We start from the raw sequence: 22,655 nt of genomic DNA on the forward strand, positions 1-22,655 counted from the left end.
GTGGTGTCCCGGGTAGGGGTGTCCTGGGTAGTGGTGTCCCGGGTAGAGGTGTCCTGGATAGTGGTGTCCTGGGTAGTGGTGTCCTGGCTCGGATGTGACGGGGGCCTGTGGCTGCCCCCCTCATCGCTGGGTGGTCGCTCCCGCACGTGACGGGGGTGTCGTCTCCCTGTTGCTCCAGGTCTCTCCGTCTCCCGTGGTGTGCGAGGGGCATCCTGCGGGCGTCGCATGCTGGAGGGTGCGGGTCTCTCCGTCTCCTGTGGTCTCCGAGGGGCATCCTGCGGGCGTCGCATGCTGGAGGGTGCGGGCCTCTCCGTCTCCCGTGGTCTCCGAGGGGCATCCTGCGGGCGTCGCATGCTGGAGGGTGCGGGTCTCTCCGTCTCCCGTGGTCTCCGAGGGGCATCCTGCGGGCGTCGCATGCTGGAGGGTGCGGGTCTCTCCGTCTCCCGTGGTCTCCGAGGGGCATCCTGCGGGCGTCGTATGCTGGAGGGTGCGGGTCTCTCCGTCTCCTGTGGTCTCCGAGGGGCATCCTGCGGGCGTCGCATGCTGGAGGGTGCGGGTCTCTCCGTCTCCTGTGGTCTCCGAGGGGCATCCTGCGGGCGGTCTGCATCTGCGGGGATGGGTGCCTGGACGTTTGGTCCTGCGATACACAATGAAGCATGCATGGTTAGACATCAGGCAGTGATCAGGTGATACGGGGGAGGGGGATATAGGGGAGGGGGGATATGGGGACGGGCTGTTGGTGGCTCACTTGCTCGTGGGGCCCTGACCTCTGCATCAGCAACCTCCCGGTCCTCAGGTCCGCCAGCCAGTTCCAGGGCCCTTTCCTCGTGTACGGTCAGTGGCCTCTCATCAGCGGGCCCTCCTCCAGTCCTCACATGCTCCCTATTGTTGTGTGCGCGCTTCTCCTGTGGGGGGGGGGGTGGTGGCAGGGGTAAAAGGCAACAGTGTTAGGCAGGTATATGAATGCATGCCATCGGTTGCGCGTGCATTGCAGAGGTTAAGGTTAGGGCTGGATTCACTTGGGGATATGGGGGATATGGGGGAGGGGGGGATATGGGGGATATGGGGGAGGGGGGATATGGGGGAGGGGGGGATATGGGGGAGGGGGGATATGGGGGAGGGGGGATATGGGGGAGGGGGGATATGGGGGATATGGGGGAGGGGGGGATATGGGGAGGGGGGATATGGGGGAGGGGGGATATGGGGAATATGGGGGAGGGGGGATATGGGGGAGGGGGGGATATGGGGGAGGGGGGATATGGGGGAGGGGGGATATGGGGGAGGGGGGATATGGGGGAGGGGGATATGGGGGAGGGGGGATATTGGGGAGGGGGGGATATGGGGGATATGGGGAGGGGGGATATGGGGGAGGGGGGATATGGGGGATATGGGGGAGGGGGGATATGGGGGATATGGGGGAGGGGGGATATGGGGGAGGGGGGGATATGGGGGAGGGGGGATATGGGGGATATGGGGGATATGGGGGAGAGGGGATATGGGGGAGGGTGGGATATGGGGGAGGGGGGATATGGGGGATATGGGGGAGGGGGGATATGGGGGAGGGGGGGATATGGGGGATATGGGGGAGGGGGGATATGGGGAGGGGGGGATATGGGGGAGGGGGGATATGGGGGAGGGGGGGATATGGGGGATATGGGGGAGGGGGGATATGGGGGAGGGGGGATATGGGGAGGGGGATATGGGGGAGGGGAAATGGGGGAGGGGGGATATGGGGGATATGGGGGAGGTGGGATATGGGGAGGGGGGATATGGGGGATATGGGGGAGGCTCACCCTGCCTGCTCTGACGAGGTCGTTCACCTTCTTGTGGCACTGGGTGCCTGTCCGTGGTGTTAGGGCCACAGCGGTGACGGCCTCTGCCACCTCCCTCCACAGACGCCGGCTGTGGCGTGGGGCAACTCTGCGGCCGTGCCCGGGATACAGGGCTTCCCTCCTCTGCTCCACCGCGTCCAGGAGCGCCTCCACATCGCGTGACTCGAACCTCGGGGCTGAGCGACGGCCAGCCATCAAGTCGCGTGTTGCGGTCGGCTGTTCCGGTCGGGTCGGGGGGAGCTGCGCGGCCTTATGAGCCGTCACGCCGTGCAGCGCGTATGACGCTGCACGGCATGAACCACTGCGCAAGCGCGGATCCCGTTACGTCGCTGCTAGCCCATTTCGGGCCGCAGACTATCGGCCCATTTTTATGACGTGACGCAAGTGGGATTTGCGCCGTTTTTTGCGCCGATCGGCGGACTTTCCGCCGATAATGGAGAATTTCGCCCCTTATCTGATAAGAACTTCAGATGGAAACATTCTAGGAAGAACTTCAGATGGAAACATTCTGAGAAGAAATAGAAGAGCTCTACTCCAAGTCACAGAGACTGCGAAGATTTTTCCTAATCTTGATTTGAACCAGACAATCTCAAAACAAATTGAACAGCAAATGCATTCAAATTTGATGATCAATAAAGACTGTAAACCTTCATCACGTTTGACGTTAAGAAGATCGACAAGGAGAAGAAGAAGACCCAATTGTCTGAATTTGTGAACTTTTTCATGATTCTAGTGATTACTGTACATTGTATGCACTACATTTCACATGTAACTAAATTTTCTTTTAGTATTTCCAAGAAAATGTTCAAAAAAAGAAGATATAGTGATCTCTGTATGAATATACATGATCAATGTATGTAAATGTAGTACAGTAATTTCAACACTAGATGTCTCACTATCAGATGGTATAAGAATGACTTTCACGCTCGTTCTGAGAGAGTGTGCTTCAGGAGAGCGAACATACAAGAACTATATTAGCTAGAGAGAGAGAAGTTATAAGTTATTTCATTATTACATTGTATAGCTAGTTAGTTATCTTTACTATATTTTATTTCTTTTACTAGTTGAGTATTAAGTACAAAGGACTCGCAGACTATTATTTATATTACTCATTAAATTAGTTAATCTTTAAAAGAAGACTATTGTTTAATCATTAAATTAGTTAATCTTTAAAAGAAAACTATTGTTTATTTCATCAACTCGGCTGGTTTGAAGAGTAATATATATATTACGTAGTCATATGTATAGGGTAGCACGGTAGCATTGTGGATAGCACAATTGCTTCACAGCTCCAGGGTCCCAGGTTCGATTCCGGCTTGGGTCACTGTCTGTGCAGAGTCTGCACATCCTCCCCGTGTGTGCGTGGGTTTCCTCCCACAGTCCAAAGATGCGCAGGTTAGGTGGATTGGCTGTGATAAATTGCCCTTAGTGTCCAAAATTGCCCTTTGTGTTGGGTGGGGTTACTGGGTTATGGGGATAGGGTGGAGACGTGGACCTTGGGTAGGGTGCTCTTTCCAAGAGCCGGTGCAGACTCGATGGGCCGAATGGCCTCCTTCTGCACTGTAAACTCTATGAAATTATATGAAACAGCCACAATAAATCGCATGGCAGACTGGTGAGGAATCAGTGCAACGAGGATCAGCTGTGCAGCCTAATCAGGTTTTATGAGTAGAGTACTGAGTCCTGCTAAGGAGAAGCTCACTGGGTGAAGGAGACTGGCAATGATGGCAGGGCTTGCTGTGTGTAGAGAGTGTGTAAAGTCTGAAGGAAGAGCTAGATTTTGATTTCCTTTTTCTGTTTTGGTGAGTGTCTGAAGACCTGTAACTAAACATTCACCTTTTTGAAAAAATATTAAGGGGCAATTTTAGCGTGGCTAATCCACCTACCATGCACCTCTTTGCGTTGTGGGGGTAGTGTGCAAACTCCACACAGACAGTGACCTAGGGTCGGAATCAAACCCGGGTCCTCAGCACCGTGAGGTAGCAGTGTTAACCAATGCGCCACCATGCCACCCCCATAAACATTCACCTTTATATTGTTCTGGATAACTGAGTTATTGAACTGAGAGAACTCCACCCTATCTATTAAAATTCCCAGCCCTGGCGACATCACATCTGTTGGAGAATGTGGGGCTAGTTTGTGGGTTATAACAGAGAACTCAGTTCAATAATGGAATCTGTGGTGGCTGTGATGGCTTCCATTCGTAAATAAAAGGGGTTTATTGATGAAAGGCAGTTAGAGAACAGGCACAGAACACTACAAACAGTGGTCCTTACTCTTCAGCTCCCTGAGCCACACTGCCCAGGGTCCTGCTCCCAGGGCCCCACGCGAACTCCCCATTGGCTGGGTTTAACACACTCCCATGCGTTTGGCCTTGAATGGATCAGGTAGTCTTAAAGGGGCTATACTACCACATCACTTCACGCCCCCGCCCTTTAAGTCCCTTAATACACTTACACATAACTATGTACAAAAGTCACAATTGTTAACAGGGAAAACCAAGGAAAGAGAGTCCATCACCCACACCTCAAAGCCCAGTCACAGGCTCAGAACTCCTTTGGGCGATTGAGTGGTCCACAGTCGAGGCCACCTCAGGCAGGACTACTTCCACAATGGATGAACTCACCTTGCCACCCTCAACAGTCACAGTTGGTTGAACAGAAGTGGGAGCCCTTGGCTCCCCTTGGCTAGAACAAGATACAGGAGAATTCCTGGTGCATATAGAACTCCTCGACCCCACATCACCACCCCTTGACTCAGATGGTCGACATGCTTCCTAACGGACTTGCCATTAACATCGACAACATAAACAATGGCCTGACTAGGCCACAACCCATCCTGCTAACCATGGCAAACCTGCTGCAAAATTCCGGACCAAAACCGGGTCTCCCACCCGGAACAATCTGTCCCCTCTCTGATCTGAGAATTCCAGCCGGTGCCTGTTTTTTGACGAGATTTTAAATAAACCTTCCATAGTAATTGACCATACCAAGGAAGGAGTTAAGCTTGATGAAATGTTTGAGTGCAAGGATATTTCGTGCGGCCTCTATCTTTTCTTCCAAAGGGTGTAGCTGTCGCATCAACGCAAAATCCTAGATACATCACTTCAGAGGCTAGAAAAGTACATTTTTCACATTTTCGGCAGACCCACGCATCATGAAACCCCTTGAACACTTCCTCTCGACTAGCCACATGTTCTTCTGGTGTAGCGCCAGTGACTAGCACATCATCAAGGTACCCAATCACCATGGGAATTCCCTGGAGGAGATTTTCCATTGTGCGCTGGACGATCGCGCAGGCTGAAGCAATGCCGAACAGCCGTCTGGTATACTGGAAGAGGCCTTTGTGGTTTTTGATTGTAGCAAACTTCTGTGACTCCTCATCCAGCTCTAGTTGCCGGTAGGCATAACTGAGATCCAACTTTGAATAGGAGAGGCCCCTCGTCAGCTTGGAATAAGAGATCTTCAATTCAGGGAATTGGATATTGGTCGACCTGGGGGAGCTTGGTTATGGTCATCCACTAGTCCCCACAAATCCTTATCGACCGATCAGGTTTAAGGTCAGGGACTATCAAAGAAAAGGAAACCGAATTCTGAGCCTAAATGTTCAGTATTCAGATAAAGGTGGCTTTCCAGGCGACACTTAGACCCAGGGGGAGGGTATGTGGTGTCATCAGGGGCTGTGTTCTGGACGGACAGTACTTTCCTCCAATTTCTGGAGAAGGGTTTTCCCTACCAAGATGGCCACAAGGAATTACATGGCAGATTGATGAGGAATAGGTGCAACGAGAAACAGCTGTGCAGCCTGATCAGGCTATATAAGTCGAGTACTGAGTCCCACTAAGAAGAAGCCCCCTGGGTGAAGGAGAGGGGATGATGGAGGAACTTATTATGTGTGAGAAGTTTAGCTCAAGGAACAGCAAGGTGTTTATTTCCCTTTATGATGATGTTTTGGTGAGTGTCTGAAGACTTGCAAATAAACATTCACCTTTATATTGTACCTGGACAACTGTGCGTTACTGAACTGAGAGAACTCCATGTCAACTATCACAATCCCCAGCCCTGGCGAAATCACAATTCCAATTTCTGAAGTCCTCAAAAACACCACCCAGAACCCAAAGGTTTTTTTTTTAAACTCAGTAAATAGAGTATATTTTATTCATATTTTCCAATTTGAAGAGGCCATTTATTGTTTAGATTGACATTTATTATGTCCCCGTTTGGAAAAATAGGGTTGATTACAAAAGCATTAAAAAATGTTTATGTATTTATCAAAATGAGATCTCCACTTGTAACTGAACAAGCCAGAAACTTTTTCTTTAATTTCTTTGGATATAATTTGTGTTTGAATAACTAATGATTTCAAGAGACATCTGAGTCGAGGTCAGATTTAAATTTATATGAAAACACAGAAAATATGGGTTCAATTACTATAATTCAAAACATATAATCTGTAACATAGTCCAGTTCTATGAAAAGAAACAAAAGTACACATAGTAATCTTGTGTTAGTTAGTCTTTTAGATGTCTCACATTTTCCATTAATAATTTTTTTAATGAAGTAACAAGTATTTATAAAATCGTGTTTAAAGTATAAGACACAGGACTCTATGGCTACTCATAACATTTGGTTCAGATGTAAGAAAATAAACATATATTCAGATTTGTAACCACAAAATGTATTTCTCCAGTGACAGAATTGATACTGCACTGATAACTGTATCGATATTTTAGCAATAATGTAACACATTTTAGCACCATTCTTGAAGGCTTACAGCCCATGAGTATGCCAGCTCCTTGAAAACAGTTGTCCAATTCATCCCATCCTTTTCACTCCCAATTTTTTCATGGGTCTTCCATGATTTAATTTTTCTGCAGTTGTATTTAAGCCAGTGTTCTTCAAACTTTTTTGCCCGGGACCCATTTTTACTGACCGGCCGACCTTCGTGATCCACGCCGGCCGACCTTCACGACCCTCGCCGCCCGAACTTCGCTGCCCAGGCCATCCGGACTTCACGACCCATGCCAGCTGACCTTCACAACCCACGCTGCCCGAACTTCACAACCCACCATTTTGACAGGTGAGCCTGTTTGGTCCTCACGGTCTCACTTGCTTTGGTATTTAGTGTTACATTTCTGAGAAAGGGAGGCTGTGGCATAGTGGTACTATCACTGGACTAGTAATCCAGAGACCCAGAGAGGCCCAGAGCCATGGTCTGGGGATCCAGGTTCGAATCCCGCCATGGCAGATGGTTAAATTTGAATTCAATAAAGATAAACTTAGAATTAAAAGTCTAAACCATTGCTGATTGTCGTAAAAAACCATCTAGTTCACCAATGCCCTTTAGGGAAGGAAATCTGTCGTCCTTGCCTGGTCTGGTCTGCATGTGACCCCAGACCCACTGCAACGTGGTTGACTTTTAAATTCCCTCAGGGATGGGTAATAAATGCTGGCCCAGCCAGCGATGCCCACATCCCATGAACAAATGATAAAACATGGTGATGATTTAAGATCTCACTGTATCCCTTCAAAAAATTAAGTGGTTTGTCCTTGAGCTCCCCATTCTTACTCTTCAAATGTCTTTGAAGTTTTGAGGGGTATAATCTTTCAGTTGCCAGTGCTTTCCTGCATATAGCACACATGAAGGTTGCATCCTGATTTGCAATGACACAATTAATAAACCCATACCTTAAGAAATCATCTCTTTGTTCAGTCATTGTAATGCTTTGTTCCTGTTTTCACCTTCTTCTTAATAGGTTGGTCGGCAGAGGCTCTGGAGCTCACACCAGCACTGCTGGCATCCACAAAATAGAGGAATGTCTCTCGCGCCCTGAGCACGTGATGTCAGTGCACAGGGTGCGTGACCTGGGGCGAAATTCTCCCCCAACGGTGCGATGTCCGCCGACAGGCGCCAAACACGGCGCCAATCAGACGGGCATCGCGCCGGCCCAAAGGTGCGGAATACTCCGCATCTTTGGCGGCCTAGCCCCAACATTGAGGGGCTAGGCCGATGCCGGAGGGATTTCCGCCCCGCCAGCTGGCAGAAATGGCGCTTGTTGCCCCGCCAGCTGGCACGGAAATGCGGCGCATGCGCGGGAGCGTCAGCGGCCGCTGACAGTTTCCCGGCGCATGCGCGGGAGCGTCAGCGGCCGCTGTCAGTTTCCCGTGCATGCGCAGTGGGGAGTCTCTTCCGCCTCCGCCATGGTGGAGGCCGTGGCGGAGGCGGAAGGGAAAGAGTGCCCCCACGGCACAGGCCCGCCCGCGGATCGGTGGGCCCCGATCGCGGGCCAGTCCACCGTGGGGGCACCCCCCGGGGTTAGATCGCCCCGCGCCCCCCCCCCCCAGGACCCCGGAGTCCGCAAACGCCGCCTGGTCCCGCCGGTAAATACCAGGTTTGATTTACGCCGGCGGGACAGGCGATTTCTGGGCGGGACTTCGGCCCATCCGGGCCGGAGAATCCAGCGGGGGGTCCCGCTAACCGGCGTGGCCCGATTCCCGCCCCCACCCAATCTCCGGTACCGGAGACTTCGGCGGGGGCGGGGGCGGGATTAACGGCGGCCTACGGCCATTCTCCGATCCGGCGGGGGGTCGGAGAATGACGCCCCTGATCTCTGCTGCCTCTCAAGCAGGAAGACTCCAGTGATTTAAAGAAAATATCTGCTTGTGGGTCAGCGCGTGCTAATATCAAGAGGAGGCAGTCTGTCCTGCTGGGCTCTGAGCCTGCACACTGCCGAGGCAGCACAAAATGACTGGCATTCTGAAAGCCGGTCGCGGACGACATTTTTAAAATCTTGTTGCGCCATTGGGCACTACGCCCCATGATCGGGAATGCCGCAACACATGGCCCCGCGACCCTCCCGACACGCACCCACGTGTTACGACCCTGGATTTGAAAATGACTGATTTAAGCAATTAAATGTAATTTATTGAACGCAACCCTCATTAATACCTTTATGCCAAAGATAATTCAGTAGTTTTTCATAATATCAGAAATTAGAGAATTATGAATAACCAACTCCTCAATATTTGGGCAGGTAAGGGAATACCTTGCCTGTGTTTGTGTTAATTATGTAAATTCATGTACGGCAGAAAGTACTTAGATCTCCCATAGGAACGATATAAAAGCATTTATAGAAAGGAGAAGTTTGAAACAAAAGTGTCAGAATGGCAATACGTTAGGGCCAAGTTCCAGCCTATGTTAACAGTCTGCAGGACCTTGTAAGGCGTGGAGCTTCCTTTTTCTACAAGTAAACTCAGCAGGATAGCAGAGAGTGCAGCAGAGAGCAAGGACACCTGTGACTTTGGTTCCTCCAGTAAATAGGCAAAACATTCGCAACCATAATAAAGTCATTATAACTTTCCCTGCCTCTGTACTTGCTTCAAACCAGTCACCTCTCTATTTTCCAATTTCAATGAATGTTCATCAACCTAAATGGATGGGTGAGTAAATATGCAGATGACACTAAAGTCGGTAGAGTTGTGGACAGTGCGGAAGGATGTTACAAGTTACAGAGGGACATAGATAAGCTGCAGCACTGGGCTGAGAGGTGGCAAATTGAGTTTAATGCAGAAAAGTGTGAGGTGATTCATTTTGGAAGGAATAACAGGAAGACAGAGTACTGGGCTAATGGTAAGATTCTTGGCAGTGTGGATGAGCAGAGAGATCTCGGTGTCCATGTACATAGATCCCTGAAAGTTGCCACTCAGGTTGAGAGGGTTGTTAAGAAGGCGTACGGTGTGTTAGCTTTTATTGGTAGAGGGATTGAGTTTCGGAGCCATGAGGTCATGTTGCAGCTGTACAAAACTCTGGTGCGGCCGCATTTGGAGTATTACGTGCAATTCTGGTCACCGCATTATAGGAAGGATGTGGAAGCATTGGAAAGGGTGCAGAGGAGATTTATCAGAATGTTGCCTGGTATGGAGGGAAGATCTTATGAGTAAAGGCTGAGGGACTTGTGGCTGTTTTCGTTAGAGAGAAGAAGGTTAAGAGGTGACTTAATTGAGGCATACAAGATGATCAGAGGATTGGATAGGGTGGACAGTGAGAGCCTTTTTCCTCGGATGGTGATGTCTCGCACGAGGGGACATAGCTTTAAATTGAGGGGAGATAGATACAGGACAGATGTCAGAGGTAGGTTCTTTACTCAGAGAGTAGTAAGGTCGTGGAATGCACTGCCTGCAACAGTAGTGGACTCGCCAACACTAAGGGCATTCAAATGGTCATTGGATAGACATATGGACGATAAGGGAATAGTGTAAATGGGCTTTAGAGTGGTTTCACAGGTTGGCGCAACATCGAGGGCCGAAGGGCCTGTACTGCGCTGTAATGTTCTATGTTCTGTATTGCAAATGTGGTCTCCTCATAGGGCATAGACTCTGACAATTTTCCTGGAGATTTCCAATGGGCATATCATGTAATTTTTACCCTTATAGATTTTCAAATCTAAGTTTCCCGTTTCTGTGGGAACGATGTTTCATGGGTAGCATACAGAGGTCAGGATATCCTAGTGAGGGACGATTGTAATGTGGATATTATTGACCAGTGCAGCATAATATGCAGAAAGCATTGTGCCTGGATTAGAATAAAGTGCATATTTGAGTTAAAAATTTGTACAAATCTAAATGTGATTTTAATACTTCGGTTGAAAAGTTAACTCTGTTTTTCTGCAGCCCCCCCCCCCCCCCCCCCCCACCACCCCCCACCCGATGCTGCCCGACCTGCTGATACTTCCAGCATTTTTTGTTTTTGTTTTCTATTTCCAGCCTCCCCAATACTTTTGGCGCAATTCTCCCATCGGGAGTCTAAGTGCCGATGTCGGAGTGAAAACCGGAGTGTTTCACTCCGGCGAACGGAGCCCGCTCCCAGCCCCATATTCTCCCGCCCCCGGGGGGCTAGGAGCAGCGTCGCGTAAATGACGCAACCGGTGCCACGTAACTGGCGTCACCCGCGCATGTGTGGTTGCCGTCCTCCCCGAGGCCGCCCCGCAAGAAGATGTCGGATGGATCTTGCGGGGCGGCGGAACAAAGGAGGTCCTCCTTCAGAGAGGCCGGCCCGCTGATCGGTGGGCACCGATTGCGGGCCAGACCCCATTTGAGGCCCCCCCCGGTGCAGGAACCCCCCTCCCCCCCCCGCCCCCCCCCAGGCTGCCCCCCCCCCCCCAGCGTTCCCGTGCTGTTCCCGTCGGCAGCGACCAGGTGTGGACGGCGCAGGTGGGAACCCGTCGTATTGGGCAGGCCACTCGGCCCATCCAGGCCAGAGAATCGCCGCTTGCCCGTTACAAACGGCGAGCGGCGATTCTCCCAGCGGCCAGCCGTGATTCTCGGCGAGCGGTTTTGGGGGGGGTGGGAGAATCGCTTACGGGCGTCGGGGCGGCGTGGCGGGACACGCGTGGCGCCCCGGCTATTCTCCGACCCGGCGTGGGGGGGGAGAATTCCGCCCTTTGTTTCTGGTTTGAACAGGTTGGGTCAATACCAACTTTTTTTTAGATGTTTTAATAGCACTGGCTGTGTACTTTTGATCAGAAGCTTGTTGTCGAGGCCAAGAAAAATAATAAAAATATTCTTCAGTGATTGCTTTTGTTAAGTGGAGCCATTCAGTAATCAGGATATTGTGTCATTTGGAATTTAACTTCATATCCGCCATCCCTGTAGTGTCAGTATTAATTTAATGAAATGCAAATACATGTTAAAATATTGAAAGGGACATTTAGCAGAATTAAGCTTTTCAATGGGTCATGTTTCTACTGCTAGCTATTCAGACCATTGGTAAAAGAATTGTTTGTGCTGCAAGATGGGCAATAATCGAACACTTGGGAAGCCTATATTTTCTTGTCAACACCAATATCGCAATTTAATGAAAGCTGAGCCACAAGTATAGTACCAAGCAAAAAATCAGTTTTTGGTCCCAGTGGTAGTTACAAGTAATAGATCTCGGAGAATACAGATCCATGCAGATAGATTCTTGACAGCTCCCTCCTGAAGTTTGAACACACCGATAGCATTTAAACTCTATTAATTGACTTTCAATTATTGCTGTTTCTTCATATTATTGTGTAGTTTGTTGAATTTACAGGTTCAACTCTCTAATGTCCCAAAGGCAAAGCCAAGTATAGCAGTGAGAGGTGACACCACAAATTGTATCACCCCAACTTGGTAAGAAAATGCTGCATAACATCTGGATGTCTTCACTAAAGTAGCAAGCTATAACCAATAAATTGAAGGAACCAGCTGTTAATATAAAATAAAAGTAGAAAATGCTGGATGAACTCAGCAGGTCAGGCAGCATCTGTGGAGAGAAACAGAAACAGTTAAAGTTGCGTATCTAAATGATCCTTCTATAGAGCTTTGATACTGTAACTTGTTTGATTAAACTGATAACTTGGCAGTAAATATGGAGCACCATTTACAATTACCTTGTTTAATTTATTGCCAGTCTTGGATACCGACCATGCTATCAATTTGTAAAAAGTTGATAGCAGCTGTTACGGGGTCAGGGTGATGAATTTGAACTGCGTTTATAACCTCAGATAATTCCATCATTTAATAATTCTATCAAAGTTCTTTGGGAATGCTTGTTAATATTAAGATGCTGCTACTTCTATTATAATAAAATAATAATAATAATAATTACTGATTGTCACAAGTAGGCTTCAATGAAGTTAGTGTGAAAAGCCCCTCGTTGCCACATTCTGGCGCCTGTTCGGGGAGGCTGGTACGGGAATTGAACCCGCGCTGCTGGCATTGTTCTGCATTGCAAGCCAGCTATTTAGCCCACTGTGCTAAACCAGCCTCTATTGTGCGTTAATTATGATTTCTTGGGCCTGGCTTTCAGTTTCATGAATTTGTCAACTCTTTTTAAACTCACTCACTCAGTAGCTTACACTTACATGTGTCTTAATAGGGGTTGCCGATAGTACTGATAATTTGGAACAGTTGTAAGATTGTTCAAGTGAGTCAAAGTTAGACGTCTAGTTATGGAATGTAAATTCCTAGATCCTTCTTTGATGAAGATTTAAGGTAAAGAGGCTAAACATTTGTACGGTCTATTTAGATTCATATTATTTGCATGGTTCATTGGCTTATCAGTCCTAGTGCCCTTATAAAAATTGCCATCATGAGTCTTGGATCTGCATCAAAGTGGTGAGATTAGATATTTGTTTCAGAGTTTTGAACATGTTGGCCCTGTTTATTGTCATGACGGAGAGCTTCTCCATCGTGGTAAAACTGGCCAACAAGCCTGGAGATCCTATGTCCCGCCCCCGAACATGGCACTTGATGGGCGGGATTCCCAGCCCCGCCATGCCACATTTCTGCCCCGACTGACCGGCAGGATTCTCCATTATGCCAGCCGGTCAATGGGGTTTCCCATTGTGGGGCAACCCCACGCCGTCGGGAAACCCCCGGGCACCGCGTCGGCGGAGAATCCCAGCCCCTATTTTCGTGGTGGGCGGACTAGAGACAGGCCGGGGTTTGCACATTTGCGTTTCACGAAGGCAGCTGGCCAATTAGATCACCAGCTGCTTCCATGGGAGTGGAATTCTAATAGGCCAGAAGTGTAAAACCCAGAGTATGCAGATTAGACCAGATAAAAGCTGGTCTGACCTTGGTGGATTTGTTTGGATAACCACGGTAATCCTTTGATATGGTCCCAGGATACCTTTCAGAGAGATAAACCACATTGGAAACTGCAAACAGTAAACATGATTGCGTGTAAAAGTGCATCATCTCATGGGGACGTCGGCGAGTAGGAGGAGGTAGGGGCAAAGAATGACGGGTGGAGGGCATGGGTTGGCACGAGCTGGCACTAAGTTCACATGGGATCTTTGAAAGTAGTGGGAAAAAGGGTGTCATGAGGGTGTGAGGGGCCATAGAGGTGGGTGTGGGCCATTATGGTGTGGGGTAGCACGGTAGCACAAATGGATAGCACTGTGGCTTCACAGCGCCAGGGTCCCAGGTTCGATTCCCTGCTGGGTCATTGTCTGTGAGGAGTCTGCACATTCTCCCCGTGTCTACGTGGGTTTCCTCCGGGTGCTCCAGTTTCCTCCCACAGTCCAAAGATGTGTGGGTTAGGTGGGTTGGCCATGATAAATTGCCCTTAGTGTTCAAAAAGTTTAGGAGGGGTTATTGGGTTACGGGGATAGGGTGGAAGTGAGGGCTTAAGTGGGTCGGTGCAGACTCGATGGGCCGAATGGCCTCCTTCTGCACTGTATGTTCTATGATGTTTTAAAAGTCATTAAGAGATGTGGGCGCCACTGGCTAAGCCAGCATTTATTGCCCATCCTTAGTTTCCCTTGAAAAGATGGTAGTGAGCTGCCTTCTTGAACCTCTGTAAAACCTGAAGTGTAGGTACACCCAATGTGCTAGTAGAAAGAGAGTTCCAAGAATTCAACCCTGCAACAGTGACGGAGCGGTGATATGTTTCCAAGCCAAGATGGTGAGTGACTTGGAGGGGAACCTCCAGGTGGTGGAGTTCCCAGGTATCTGCTGCTCTTGTCCTACTAGATGGTAATGGTTGTGCATTTGGAAGGTGCTGTCTAAGGAACCTTGGTGAGTTCCTGCAGTGCATCTTGTAGATGGTACACATGGCTGCCACTGTTCTTCAGTGGTGGAGGGTTTGAATGTTTGTGGAAGGGGGATAAATTTCTCCTGGATGGTATCAAGCTTCTTGAGTGTTGTTGGAGCTGCACTCATCCAGGCAAGTGGAGAGTATTCCATTACACTCCTAACTTGTGCCTTGTAGATGGTGGACAGGCTTTGGGGAGTCAGAAGTTGTGTTTCTCACCACAGGATTCCTAGCCATAGGATGGCAAGGATGGGGTGTGTGAATGTGTGAGGTGAGTGAGGGGTGAGGGCTGGGGGACCGTTTTCTTTACTTTTTTTAAAATTTCAATATTACTGCCGGAGCACAGAGGCAGGCCTTTCACCCAGGTTGCATTTGAATTCAGCAGCCTCCACACCCATTCATTGGACCTGATGTCCAATCCAACCTGTTCCTCCAGTATGAAAATTGAACTGCCGATAACCATTATTAAATGTTGGGTTCACACAGCTGCGGGTTCTCTTGCCTCTGTGTACCCGACCAAGGTGCAAAAATCTGGACGTTGTATGTTGAAGAAGTAGAGTTCATGAAGGACAAACAAAGCTTATAGAAAGTTGGGCTTAATTTTCCCAACCCTTTGAGGTTGAGTTGGAAGGCTGAAAGAATCAGATAATTGCAGTGGAAGGTGTTGGGAATGAAGTCGCAACTGGATATTTCAAATGGTGGCGGATCTGGTGGGAGAACTGTACATTCAAACATACAGGAAGGTAACTGAATCTGTCAAAAGAAAATTAACTCCAATTTTACCAGTGTGTTCAGATTATTCAAGAGTGCATGGCAATCAAGGAGCTTCAAAGCCACTCCAGATATAATGAGATCATGAATTGGTGGATGTATTTTAAAGGGTTCATTCCAATGGTGTGATATGGTAATGAGACACAGTATACATCATCGCATGAAGTGATGCAATGTCTGATGCTCTTGCTCTCCCTTTAGATCTTTTGGCAAGGAAGTCACAGTAAGATGTTTTTCAATAAAGTTACCATTTTCCTTACCCCAGCAGACTGTGTAAATATTCTGTTTCTGTACTACAACAAGAGCAAGAATATAATAGCAAGTTGCGCTGGATCCAGATTCTGGGGGTCACCGTACAATTGCTGATCACCTCCACAATCTCCAGGCTTGCTTAGTCTGTCAGGATGATCTCTTCCTCCTGCCTTGGCAAGAAGCCTTGTGGAGAACCTGCAGGGAGACATCACTGACCCGTGAGACCACCCAGGGTTTTCTACCATTCCTTCACAAACCGTCTTTCTCAGGCCTTCAGTACATGCAAGCTTATTGGGAAGATTGATTTCTGAGAGTGCAGGCAGCCCTATAATCATAGTGTCAGTACTTGCAGTAGCTAGCCTCAAACCACTCCTGCCACCTTGTTTGATGATTCCCAGCAGTGAATTAACCACTTGTCTTTCAGAGTCGCTGTAGCAGGGCTCCTTCTGCAATGCTCACGTTCATCAGAGTTTCAGTGCAATGACACTGCAGGCTTTTCGCCCACATGGACATTATTCCAGAACTTGCACTAATACACTGTGCTACATATATCTGGAAATGTCAGAGAACTGTCTTTGCTTCCTCCCATTCACAGGACAGGCTGCCACATAGTTCGACCATCCGCTGCAGGATGACATACTGGCAACATCTGGAACAGCCATGACCCTTCCTATAGAAGTGAACTCACCACAGCGTGACGCTTTTATGCTACCGGATCCTAATAATCCCCAACAGGGACCATTTGTCACATCATGCAGTCGACAGTGCATACATATATCAAGCAAGTGCCAAATGCTACATTTGCAAGGCACAATGCCTATTATTTTCCCAGTGGAATGTAGGAATCAACTTGATAATGCACAGAGCTTTCCTTGGAATGCAAGGCATTGCAAGCTGCACTCATGTGACTGTCAACGTTCTTCATATCAACCATATGGCCTATGTAGACAGCAAAGGTTTGCCTTTAGTTAAGGTTCAGATGGAATCTGGGGACAGAGCTATCATTATGCACATCAATGACAGTTGTGAAGTATCACTCACAAGGCCTTAATTTTGCAGCATATCATAGGGCTACCATTTATGAGAATAAAAACATTGGCTTAATGGCTCTTAGGAGACCAGGGCTAATCTCAGAATCTACAGCTGCTGATCCTAGCAAAGACCTGAGCTGGAAGCTTCAACACTCGTTTATTGTTTTTTAACAATTGCGTCTACCTGCTATAAGATAGGCATACATTTAGCCTTAGCTTCATTTTACAATCACTTGGAAATCAACTAAAAGCATTAGTTAAATAATAAAAGCAAATTACCGCGGATGCTGGAATCTGAAAGCAAAAGAGAAAATGCCGGAAAATCTCAGCAGGTCTGACAGCATCTGTCGGGAGAGAAAATAACCAACGTTTCGAGTCCAGATGACCCTTTGTCAGCATTAGTCACATTGTGATCTTTGGCATTTCTTGTTATGTCACCTAGTTCTGCTTCAATTTTGTTACCAAGAATTCCTTGAATGTCAAAGATCAACACTTGGGATGTCAAAACTTATGTGCCTTCCTGGCTGCTGACGGGTCAATATGCTCAAAGTCTGGAATATGGTCGCCTCATGCCGCAGCTCTCCCCCCGTCTGGAGTAGTCGCTGTTGTCAGGAGTCTGCACCTCCACCAATCTCATTAAAGGTGGCTGGCGGAGAGGCGAGCTGTAGCTGCTGTGGTGACCAGGATCAGGTATGTGCTAGATGACAGAGGAGTGGGCTAGATGACACCCCATGAATTGGCATGCTGCTTGGCGGTGCTTGTCAAACTCGTGGCAAATGTCATCCATGACCTCAGAATGGTCATGCTTGGACACGATGTCACTTGTGGATTCGAGGCAGAGGAGGTATGTGGTGAACTCCCGTATGCCATACCTTTGTTTGAGCAGAATTTCGCATTGGCCCCAAGCCTCCCCTCAGGAGGCGGGGCCCCACTACCCGAGCCGCCTCACGGAAATATCCTCCATGCCCTTTTATACTGCATGGATGGTTTTCCAATATGTTGCTGTACGCCTTTCACTTCGTTGCCCTCGATCGACAGCAGGTTTCCATCTAGCTGCGGACGTCCCAGTGGAGGTCACTCTATGGAGGTGACCTCCCACTTAAACTTGGGGACCTGGGGTGGAGTGTGTTCCACGCAGCAGTCCCATACAACCATAGAGGGCATGGTAGCACAGTGGTTAGCATTGTTGCTTCACAGCGCCAGGGTCCCAGGTTCGATTCCGCTTGGGTCACTGTCTGTGTGGAGTCTGCACGTTCTCCCCGTGTCTGCGTGGATTTCTTCCGGGCGCTCCGGTGTCCTCGCACAAGCCCCAAAAGATGAGCTTATTAGGCAAATTCGACATTCTGAATTCTCCCTCAGTGTACCCTAACAGGCGCCGGAATGTGGCAACTAGGGACTTTTCTCAGTAACTTCATTGCAGTGTTAATGTAAGCCTACTTGTGACAATAATAAAGATTATTATTATTAGACTGTATCAGTTCACAGACTCCCAAGATGTCTGCGTCTTTATGCGGCCTTGTGGAGTCTGTGGACCATGCATATATAAGTGGTTATAGACTGCACCCCCTTTTTAGTTATTTGAAAAATCTTCCGATACAGATTTATTTGATTTATGGGGACTCGGTTTGAAGAGGGGCAGGGACGGAGAAGGACCTCCTTCTGAACCAGTTCCTGGGCCTGGCCAAACTTGCCATGAATAGGTCCAGGTAGCAGGCAGCTGAGGGGGTAATCCAATCAGACTATCTGCCCCTCTACACCGGCTACATTCATGGCCCGGTGGCTCCTGGAGACAGAGCATTCGGTGTCCACAGGCATCATTGAAATTAAATGAAAATTGTTTATTGTCACAAGTAGGCTTCAAACGAAGTTACTGTGAAAAGCCCATTGAGGCCTTCCATGCCCAGTTGGCCCCACAGGTGCTTTATTGACCCTTTTAATCACATATTTGTTGACCCTCAGTTTATTTAATTTAGTCTATTTGGTTTGGTCATAATAGTTGGCGTCAAGATCTTAACCCTTTGGAAGCATGACCCCAAGCATGAACTCCAATGCACATACTAATGTTTACATTAGAGAGACTGTGAAATGATGAAGTCTGTCATCTTTCACCCCATCATAGTCATGATAGGGGTCATTGTTGAGGTAAAGGCGCTGGTCCAATGCATGCACTCAACCACTTTATCATCTAACACTTGGACTGGGGGTGGGGAATGGTCAAGGGTTAGGTACCATTGAGACACTTTGGGGTCAGTGTGCTTCATCCAGGTGCAGTTGAGAGGAACAACTGTGAGGAAGTGGCTATTGTGTTAAAGGAGAGGGAGGCTTAGTGGAGAGGCGCTCACTGAGGTTGAAGCGCATGATTGGGTGTCCCAAAAGCAAAGAGGGATGAGGACCAGGACACTGTGAGGAATACTCATCGCTCACATTGATATTCTCTTCCTTTCAGCTTATGATTCTGGAGAACCATGGAGCTAGTCATGTTGGCTATTCTATTGATTGCAATCGACCAACAGCAGCGACATCGACATGTCACTGCACACAGCCAGGACCAGAGCACTGCAGTTGAGGGGGAGGCTGGGCCCATTACTCTTCTGGGAGCAGAACCACAGATCATGGAGCCTCGAAGGAGACAAGACTAGCAAAGGGTCTTCCGACATTGAATATCCTATGTTCAGATGTCAGAGCTGCAGTGCTGCGAAGACTGTGTCTGTCCCAGGGGTTGGTTGACCATCTTTGACAGGTAATGCAAGAGTTGGCCCCACATGGAATGAAAGGTCATTCAATTCCTGTGGCCTTTAAAGTAATAGCCGCTCCTAACATCTATGCCAGTGGCTCGTTTCAAGACAGCACGACTGACTTGTGCAACATATCCCAGTCAGCCATACACAAGTGCATTAGGGAGGTCACAGATGCGCTATTTGCGAGGGACCACATATCCATCAACTTGGACCGGGATTAGGTGAGCCAGGATACCAGAGTCTTAGGCTTCGACTGTACTGCAGGCATGCCCCAGGTGCAGGATGTCATTGACTGCATCCACATCACTCTGTGGCTCCCATGGCTGTACAGGACACCATTCCTGAACTGCAAGGGATATATCACTCAATCAGTGTCCAGATTGTCTGTGACCAAGTGACGCCCATCATGCAGATGTGTGCCCAGATACCGGGGACCGTCCATGTTAGTTACAGTTTGCAACACTCGCAGGCCCCAGCCCTCTTTTGAGGGAAAGCAGGGGCTGGAGGGATAGTGCGGCTTGAGACTCACTATAACAAAGAGGTCATGTATCAACGCAGACGCTGATCGAGTAGGTGATTGGACTGTTCTCTCTGTGGACCTGAACAGGCGCCGGAATGTGGCGACTAGGGGCTTTTCACAGTAACTTCATTGCAGCGTTAATGTAAGCCTACTTGAGACAATAAAGTTTATTATTTTAAGATATAGTTCCAGTGCCTGCACTGGTCGGGGGGGCTCTCCAATACAACCTCAGAGGGGTCCCACTTCATGTGGTCTGCTGTGCTCTGTAATTGTATTGGGGAGAGCAGCTGGGCCAGGAGGACATGGGGGACTGCCACATCTCCTCAGATGAGAAGGTCGGGGAGGGATAACCTCATCGCATTTTGGTTTGGGGACGACCGGAACTAGAGAGAGAAGAGCTCTCCCATCATGGGGTCTGACATCAACTCATTAATGTGAAGCCTGCAGGAGGTCCTCATGATGGTTGCTACATTCATGGACAGGGCACTAAGGTCATTGGCTGCAGGGGAATGATGCTTACTCACATTGTGGACAGAGCAATGCTCTTCTCATCCTCTGTGATATTTCTGACTCCTGCAAGACAGAGGTGAAGGCATCCTGCCAATGATCAGAAGTTTGAGAGACTCTGGCTGACCCCGTCCGAGGTCAGGGTTCCTAGTGTTTTTCATCAATTTATGTCCGAGGTGGGCAGGCTCGCAACATTTTGTCAGCCCTTGGCATCCTCACCACAGGAGATGAGTGGCAAATATGAGTGGAATAAGCTTTCATGGTGTGTGTAGAGGAGCAAGGGTGTTGCCTTCCTTGAATAGGGGGGGGAGGGTTGCTGTGGGGTGGGTATGGGGGGTGATCTCCATGCCAGCAGCAGTGTGTTTTTACTGCTTTGTCAGTGTGGGAAATGGGAGAAACATTGCGCTGCCACACTCCACAAACACTCCACAAGCAAGGAGCGTTGAGTTTGCACAGGGGTTCACGGAGCATGGCGCCATGAAATGGCAATGTGACGGATCTGTCTGGGTGAACAAAGTGGCATTTAATTGAAATGCTATATTACAATGGTGAGTTATCTCTACTAGTGCCTAGGTTCACCCGTGCTCACTAGGTGCCTACAGTTTCTTACTCTCCCTCACCCTCCCGCAGCTGAGGTCCAAGTCTACTCTCAGGCTGCACTGATGTTACTGTGCTGCCTTCCTCAGTATTCAGTGCTGGGGGGGGGGGGTCATTGAACAGGAAGGGAGTCTCCTGGGTGAAAGGCCCTGGGCTGCACTCCCACCTATACTATTCCCTTTGGGTGTCTGGGGATCCCGGGGCTCCTCTATGGGATAGAGCGCCAGCTGAAGTGAGATCCAGAAGCCCCGCCGTCCCCTGGTGCTGACTCTCATGAATTCCCATTACTGCCTGTATGCAGTTCATTAGCTGAACCATGGAGCGGACATCCACCACCACTGAGTAAACGTCCTGTGCCAAAGATTCCACTGCTGATGCCACCTTCGCAGTGTTGGCCTCATTGCATAGGAGTGATGGCACCTTCTCGGACAGAAGGTGATGAGGCTTCTCCAGTCAGCCTTGCAGTCCAAGGAGGGATGCTGTCATCCCTTCCTGATGCTTTCAACTCTACCTTTGCAGGTCCAACAACACTGAGACAACCGGATCTTGGAGCACGTCATCAGCCAGGGGCTCAGCAGAACCCTGGGTTCTGGCATCCCTCTGAGTTCCCTGGGACGTCCCTGCCTCTGCCTGCTGTGGATCATCAGCTGTGAGGTGTTCACCAGTGAATGACTCAGAGGCCTGTCTACTAGTTAATCCCACTGAGGTGTGAGTATCTGCACGGGTGGAGGGTGCGGGTGACATCTTTGATGCCTCCACAATGCTTGTCTCCGAATTGTCTCCCTTGGAGTTGCTCAGGTCTGTGGTGTCTAGACAGCATGAGAATAGTCCAGGTTGGTCCACCGATTGACCTGTGAGGGAAGCGAGAAGGCAATAGTGCATCACAGGGGCACACTGATGGGTGTCTTGAGGTTTCTCACTTTTGTCTGCTGCCCTCACTTTGCCCTCTGCTCAGCTACGGTTCTGCCTGGCGCAAAGAGGTCTTTTCTCTAAGGCGTGAAACATTTGAGCTTGGGCATGACTCTGGATGGCTGTGCCTGCTCATGCCGGTTATGTTCCAGGTTCATCTGCAATGAGATGGGTGTGGAGAGTGTAGGTGGGAATCCTGCCATTTCAGATGGTGATAAAGTCTGGCATGTGTGGCTTGAGTGGGAGTGGGGATGTGAGGAGCAGATTAGCTACTACGGGGAACATGGAGTGAGGTGGCTGGATGAGAGTTGACCTTGGAGATGCAGCAGGACACTTGAGGAGGCAGAATTACCCTGACCACGTGAAGAATGTCATTCACCTTCTTGTGGCACTGTTGCCCTGTCCTCTTCCAAAGTGAGCTGGCACTCACTAAGGCTGCCATTCCCTTCCACATGGTGATGGTGAACTTGGTGGAAATGTGGGTGCAGGAAATCCTGGCTCTGCTGCACACCATCCAAAAGTTTAGCCAGGGCTTCTTCAGAGAATCTTGGCACTGGCTTCCCAGAAGCCATCTCCCCGCCTGGATCTGGAATGAGTGCTGGGATGGTGTTTATAAGGAGCGCCCCACTGAATGCAGAGATTAAGTTCGCCCCGGGCGAGTAAATCAGCGGCAAGCCACCCCAGAGAGAGACTTCATTCACTTGGTTTGAAAACATTCTTTTAATAGACTCAATATTCCATGCGATTTCCTGACGGGAGTCTCTCCGGTTTTCTCACTGGAACCAACAGTTTGAAAATATATGGTAAGATTCCACTCCTTGTCAAGTATGATGTTGTCAAACCAATTGTCGTTAGATTTTATTTTTGCTGTTCCCAACAAAAAACTAATAAAATGAATTTATTAGAGATGCTGCCTCTTGATCATAATTTTTTTATA

This window comes from Scyliorhinus torazame, chromosome 6 (genome assembly GCF_047496885.1).
Source record: "Scyliorhinus torazame isolate Kashiwa2021f chromosome 6, sScyTor2.1, whole genome shotgun sequence".
NCBI classification, from domain to species: domain Eukaryota; kingdom Metazoa; phylum Chordata; class Chondrichthyes; order Carcharhiniformes; family Scyliorhinidae; genus Scyliorhinus; species Scyliorhinus torazame.